General features: G+C 44.5%; 3 non-coding genes across 3 annotated transcripts; 1 reads left to right on the top strand and 2 right to left on the bottom strand.

Annotated features, from left to right (window-relative positions):
- Positions 1-2,430: 2,430 nt before the first annotated feature.
- On the bottom strand, positions 2,431-2,526 carry Trnay-gua (transfer RNA tyrosine (anticodon GUA)). Its single transcript has 2 exons — positions 2,490-2,526; positions 2,431-2,466 (listed from the first exon to the last, which is right to left on the bottom strand). It is a non-coding gene; the product is annotated as a tRNA-Tyr (tRNA).
- A 535-nt stretch (positions 2,527-3,061) lies between these two features.
- On the bottom strand, positions 3,062-3,135 carry Trnai-aau (transfer RNA isoleucine (anticodon AAU)). Its single transcript has one exon. It is a non-coding gene; the product is annotated as a tRNA-Ile (tRNA).
- A 98-nt stretch (positions 3,136-3,233) lies between these two features.
- On the top strand, positions 3,234-3,305 carry Trnaw-cca (transfer RNA tryptophan (anticodon CCA)). Its single transcript has one exon. It is a non-coding gene; the product is annotated as a tRNA-Trp (tRNA).
- The last annotated feature ends 3,689 nt before the right edge of the window (positions 3,306-6,994 follow it).

Here is a 6,994-nt window from a genome sequence, read left to right as displayed (position 1 = left end):
GAGATTTCTCACCATTGACATATCCAGTTTCAATTGATCGCGGATGAATTTTTGCACTTCTGCTGGGCTGGGACGTTTGGGTAGTACGTTGAAATCAACGACTATCGTGTTTTTCGAGATATGCCCATTGTTAGTACTCTAACAATAGCACCACGCAAAGATCGATAGCAAAAAGGCAACCGAACAGATCGAGAGCTAGCTGACAACTGAGCATTTTTTTTTCTGTTTCGTACTGTGATTTGTTCATTTGCCCCTAAATTTTAATGTGCATTTGTAGCGCTCCAAACATTTCAGGAGCGAACCAGCACAAAACACGCAAGCCGTCCCCTAACACGGACATCAAATTGTAGACTGTCTTGTGTTGTTGCCCAAATCAGGATGCCCTCTTAGGATTAGAAATTCCTAGACCAAAACAAGCTATGAATGTCGCAACAGATGCTGCGAACTAAAAGGTGAACTGCCAGAAAAAAATACGGTTACAGGATTGACTGATGGACCAAGAACAAAAATGAAACCTCGTCATCCTGGGTTCGGACTTAGTTATCTATTTGGATAACTGGGCACAATTTATGTTATGTGTTGCATGTTTATGTTTTGTGCATTTGTAATGTTCCATTTTATTTTGCGTATCTAAGTTCCCGATACCGAAAATAAAATGTGCATTTGTAAGGTTCCAATGTATTCGTTATATTGGTGCCCAACGTGGGGCCTGATACGGAAAATAAAATGAGCATTTGTAAGGCTCCAATTTATCCGTTACATTGGCGCCCAACGTGGGGCACGACATGTTACAAAACACAACATGGAACCCTACAAATGCAGGGCCCCACGTTGGGCGCCATGTTACAAAAATAAAAGAAATTAATTACTACAAAGGATTAGAATATAACAAATACATTGGAGCCTTACAAATGCACATTTTATTTTCCGTATCGGGCCCCACGTCTGGGAACTTAGATACGCAAAATAAAATGGAACATTACAAATGCACAAAACACAAACATGCAACACATAACATAAATTGTGCCCAGTTATCCAAATAGATAACTAAGTCCGAACCCAGGATGACGAGGTTTCATTTTTGTTCTTGGTCCATCAGTCAATAGGCCTTTTCATGTGACAGATCCGTGCATGCATTTGTTTACAAAGCTTGAACAACAGCTGCTAACACGAACGTGTCATCTTCATAGAAGAACTGTCATACGCCCGAACAATCAGCTGATTTAAGACGTCAAATGAAAAGGCCCATCCTGTAATCGTATTTTTTCTGGCAGTTCGCCTTTTAGTTCGCAGCATCTGTTGAGGCATTCATAGCTTGTTTTGGTTTAGGAATATCTAATCCTAAGGGGGCATCCTGATTTGGGCAACAACACAAGACAGTCTACTGAAATGTTTGGAGCGCTACAAATGCACATTAAAATTTAGGGGCAAATGAACAAATCACAGTACAAAACAGAAAATTAACTGACAAAATATTCACAACTATTTACAAACGTAACAAGGCCCAACTTATGAAACGGCCTTTAAATAATTCATAATGATTCGGATGAATTTCATAAGGTCACTCTATGACGTAAAATCGTGTCACAGCTTGGCTTTTATTCATGTTTAGCAACATGTAATTCTCAAGCGTTGGTAGCCGTGTGGATAAAACACGGGCTCGGTGATCCCGACGTTCATGAATCGAATCCAGTCTGCATCATTTTAAGATTTTTTGTTCTTTTCAAATGTCTATCTTATGAAATTTATCATAGCAAGCACGATCAATTTTCATAAGGTATTCTTATGTCATCCATAAGAATTAGTTATAGCAAATTTTCATAAGGTATTTCGATGAATTTCGCTAGTTTTTTTCGCTGAGTGTATTAACCATTATTACCCTACATTGACTAAGCGAAAATAAATGTGTATCCAGTTAGTTTGATTAAAACAAACCCAAGCAATGCACGCGTTTTTATTACTGCTCTGCAAATACCAATAAATACCAAACAAAAAAATGCCTTTGGAATGCTATATAACAGCTGATGGCTTTTAATCTGCATTTTTATGCTAATTAAAAGCGTCTGAGCTGTCAAACTGCTATGCTAAGACAGCAAGCAGATTCAATGCAAATATAAAACTGATGTACTTCTTATTTAAATACTATTTAATTACCAGGGAAGTTTTTTCTCCCAACCGAAATTTTTATTAGGTTCTATCAAAAAAATTGAAATAATACCCCCTCTCTTGCCTTTTTCTATGCAAACATCAAGCGACAAGACAAGTGGCGCTCTCTAAGCGTTTCAAGGCGGAAGCTCTATGTAACAGTTTTATTATCCGCATACAATCAGTAACGCACACTACTGCATGAATGTTGAACTTTGGCGATAGTGCTTACTGAAGAATGGTTTTGCAATTTTTGGTTCAATTACTGATCAGAAAAAAATAGTCTCCTTCGAGCCGGATTTGAACCAGCGACCTATGGATATCTGCCAATTTGTAACAATTCACTACAGTCCACCGCTCTACCAACTGAGCTATCGAAGGTTACATAAATAGTCATTGTGTAAAGAACCAATATAGCTTAGAAAAGGTATTGCTTGCGATTGAAAAAATGCACTTGTTTTGCAACTTAAGACACTTGTATTCTTTATTACATCACGAAACATAACGTTAAAATGTTAAACAATTATCAGATTGTTTTAACGCATAGTTTCCCAAACTGTGGGTCGCGACCCCCCCAGGGGGGGTCGCCGGCCCTCATCCAGGGGGTCGCGAGAGACAGTAAAATATTCGACTGTAACAGACAACAAATGAGGGAATTTCTAAGGGGGGTCGCGAAAACTACGTCTGCTGGCAAAAGGGGGTCGCGCGACCTGAAAGTTTGGGAACCTATGTTTTAACGTATCACACACGTGCAATAAAAATACAAAACATAATTCTTCTTGCCGTCTTTTTTTTGCTCATGTCAGCGCAAGACAGATATGTCATCATGATCTGAGAATTGTTAAACATTAGGTTAGGTTTATTGGTATAATGATAAATTGAAGTTAAAATTTGTTTTGTAATGCAATAAAAGATGTGGCTCCAGAGAGGATCGAACTCACGACCTTCGCGTTATTAGCACGACGCTCTAACCAACTGAGCTATGGAGCCCTGTAAATATTGATGATTTCGCACGTATCTCTCGATTAAAATAACAATAAATTATTTGAACCAACAACCACTACAGTTTATCGATATGCACCAGCAAAGACTCCGTGGCGCAACGGTAGCGCGTCTGACTCCAGATCAGAAGGTTGCGTGTTCAAATCACGTCGGGGTCATCCCATATATTTTAGTATGTGATTTTAAATCTCAAATGAATTCTCTTATTGTTGCATGCCTGCCAATTGCTTTAGAGACAATTAATCCATCTGGCCAACATTCTCTCAATTTACCAGTAAATTGATTCGTTTTAAACCAACCCAACCAGAATTCATCCCATTGAGTCAAACCTCAGAAGCAGCACAGCAACAGCAAACCTCACAATCCTGGCCGATGGAAAATCAGAAATAATCTCCCACAGTAAAACGACCGTACGAAACTCATTAAAATTCTGTAGAGTGGCCGGCCGGCACCACTCCCCGAGCCAGGCAGCAGAGCAGAAGCGGCGGCCTTACACAGACAGGATTCAGTTGCGTTCGTTCTGTGTGGCAAACTACCTTTGTTGCATTCGGTTCCGTCTGTAAAACCGGGGGACTAAACTAGGAGCCACTCTGACTCTCCATCTGACAATTGCCACTGCCGCCTTAATAGAGCTAAAATACAGTTAAAATTTCATTAAGTTTCCACATCCTCTGTGCTACTGTTGCTATTGCTGCTGCTGCCAGCTATTTCTACTCCACTGACAAAACTGTCATGATTCAATTCATTAAAAATAATTGAACAATTCTATTCGGTTTGCCAATGTACGACTGACTGGCATTGTGCATTGCGCTAGGTATACTACTGTTCATGATGATATGGTCAGTTTTGCCTTTCTCGTACACCAAGGTGTACTCACAGAAAATCAGACGTCACACTCTACTAGCTTCTCACCGATCGTCTTTCTAGCAGTTTATTCAAATATTCGGTAGGTGGTTGATTGGCTATTCGCGTCGCTAGCACCTTTTTGGCTCCTGTTTGAGGTTTGCTCACTACCGCCACCTAGTGATGGCACGGCCAAACACAGAATGATTGGCACCGGGCGGTAACGTTTTCGTGACGATGTTTTTGTAATGTAAGGTCTGGGACCATCTGGGCAGGGGGACCGATTTTGGGCACTTGCTTCTATAACTCAGTCAATATTTAAACGATTGACTTAATTTTGAGAACACGATCAGATACGTATAGTATCTAGCTCGGCATCGTAGCGCTGCAGAAGGTGTGATGGACAGGATCCAGTGGTCTAATTTCTAATTTCTACTGTGCTTACACAGCTTTCGAGAGATTTTTTGTCTAGTTTGGGTGTCTACTCTCTGTGATTTAGCGTTGTTTAGTATTGTATCAAACTTTTATTTTGTGTTGTATTGCATCGATTTGTGACTCCGTGTTTGCATTCTGTTTTGTTTTATTAATAACATAGAGCATTACGCTATAAATACACTCATTTAATTTAATTTCATTTATTAAGCATTACATTACAAACATAATAAAACTGAATCAACAGTTCTCCGCCACAACACTTTGTTCGTGGCAGCAGTTCTTCATACTCGGACGCGTCCCACATTTTCCAGATCGCACTGCATCTGGTCCGCCCACCTTGTACGATGCGAGAGGGGCTAGCGCATATCGCACCCTCAAGGTTAGCTGCGTAGCCTAGCAGCAACGAACATCGATGACTCGCTCTGGAGAGTCCATCACGGTAACATGCTGGCGCTTAGCCAGCTTCCCGAGTGGTCCTCCCACTCCCTTTGTCCTCGGAAGGCGGGCAGGGTCAACCCTGCCCGCGCCCAACTGCTTTGCAGACATCAAGAACGGATGCCCACGTGCAACCCGATCTGACCTGCCCGCAAAGGGTATCACTACCCTTCAGGCCCTATCAGATGCACCCGAAGGTTGCAGAAAGCAGGGTCTCACCTACCCCGACCCTTGCCGGGATCCCTTTCCAGCCGCGGGCTCGGATCCAACCCAGTAGACCGACGCCACGACAGCACCGCTACCGGGACTTCCTCTCCGCGGCCACTTAATCGCTGTAAGGGTCGATCTCGACCGCAGGGCACCGGTATGACCTACGAAGCCGACTCCGAACCCCTGGACCACCTCTTGTACTGCATCTGGACTAGCCATTCTCCGAGTCCACGCGTCACCTCCTCTGTAGCTCCCAGACGATGTGGGTAATAGCCGTTGAAACGGCGTTCCAGCTAACCTCATCCCTACATCCTCTGGAAAAAATTGTCCGGAGTTGTGTCCTCCCAGCATGTGGCAAACATGCGGTCACACCTTGTGCGAAAACGCGGGCACACGAACAAAACGTGTTCCACCGTTTCCTCTAAACCATTGCACACTGGGCATTCGGTAGAATCCGCATGCCCGAAACGGTGTAGATACTGTCGGATGCAACCATGACCTGAAAGGACCTGTGTCAGGTGGAATGAAACTTCCCCATGGCGCCTATCAATCCAACAATCTACCCTCGGTATCAACCTATGGGTCCACCTTCCTTTGGTAGAACTGTCCCACGCGCGCTGCCATTTGACCATAGAGGCCATCCTGGCAGTCCTGCGTATGCCTCTTGTGCCACGCATTTCGAAGCACTCCATGTCCTCACTGATAAGGATGCCGATAGGCACCATACCAGTAATGATGCAGAAAGCGTTGTGTGACACGGTACGGTACGCGCTCGCAACCCTCAGGCACATAAGCCTGTAAGTACTTTCCAGCTTCCGTCGGTTGCATTTAGTACTTAGCGCGGTGCCCCACGCCGGGCCGCCATACCTAAGTATGGACGTAGCAACACTAGCCAGAAGATTGCGCTTACTGGCGCAGAGCTATTGGACATCATCCGGGACAGTGCCGCAATAGCTGTGGAGGCTCTTTTACAGGCATAATCGACGTGGCTACCGAAGGTAAGCTTATCGTCGATCATCACGCCCAAGTGCTTGACAGAGCGCTTCGACAGGATAGTGCACTCTCCTACACTGATCTCCGTCTGCTGCGCCGACTGCATGTTGTTAACAACCGTCACCTCTGTCTTGTGGTGAGCCAGCTCCAGTTTTCTGGACCGCATCCACGCCTCCACAACCTTGATCGAGTGGTCGGAGTCAACTTCACCTCCTCGATCGTTTCACCGTAGACTTCGAGCGTAATATCGTCGGCAAATCCGACAATCACCACTCCCACTGGGTACTCCAACCTCAACACTTCGTCGTACATGACATTCCAAGGGCCCATATAGCCGAAGCGGTAAACGCACGGGTATTCAGCATGACCATGCTGAGGGTGACGGGTTCGATTCCCGGTCGGTCCAGGATCTTTTCGTAAAGGAAATTTCCTTGACTTCCTTGGGCATAGAGTATCTTCGTGCCTGCCACACGATATGATATACACATGCAAAATGGTCATTGGCAGAGGAAGCTCTCAGTTAACATCTGTGGAAGTGCTCATTGAACACTAAGCTGAGAAGCAGGCTTTGTCCTAATGAGGACGTTACGCCAAGAAGAGGAGAGGAGAGAGGAGGACATTCCATAACACCGGACCCAGGATGAAACCTTGCGGGACTCCTGAGGTTATGTGAAAGCATCCCGACCCACCTCCGTGTCGTAGACTAGTACACGATTCTGAAAGTAACTTCCGAGAATCTTGTACAAGGACTCCGGCATCCCCAGACGCAAGAGCGCATTGGCAATAGCAGACCAGCTGGCGCTATTAAACGCATTCCTAATATCCAGAGTCACTACTGCGCAAAAGCGAATTCCCCTCCTCTTAGGCTCGAGTGCTTTCTCGGCGGTTTTTGAAACCGACAAGATAGCGTCTACGGTGGACTTCCCCTTCC

The sequence above is a fragment of the Aedes albopictus genome, chromosome 1 (genome assembly GCF_035046485.1).
Source record: "Aedes albopictus strain Foshan chromosome 1, AalbF5, whole genome shotgun sequence".
NCBI lineage: Eukaryota > Metazoa > Arthropoda > Insecta > Diptera > Culicidae > Aedes > Aedes albopictus.
This window is presented reverse-complemented; position numbering and strand designations above follow the sequence as displayed.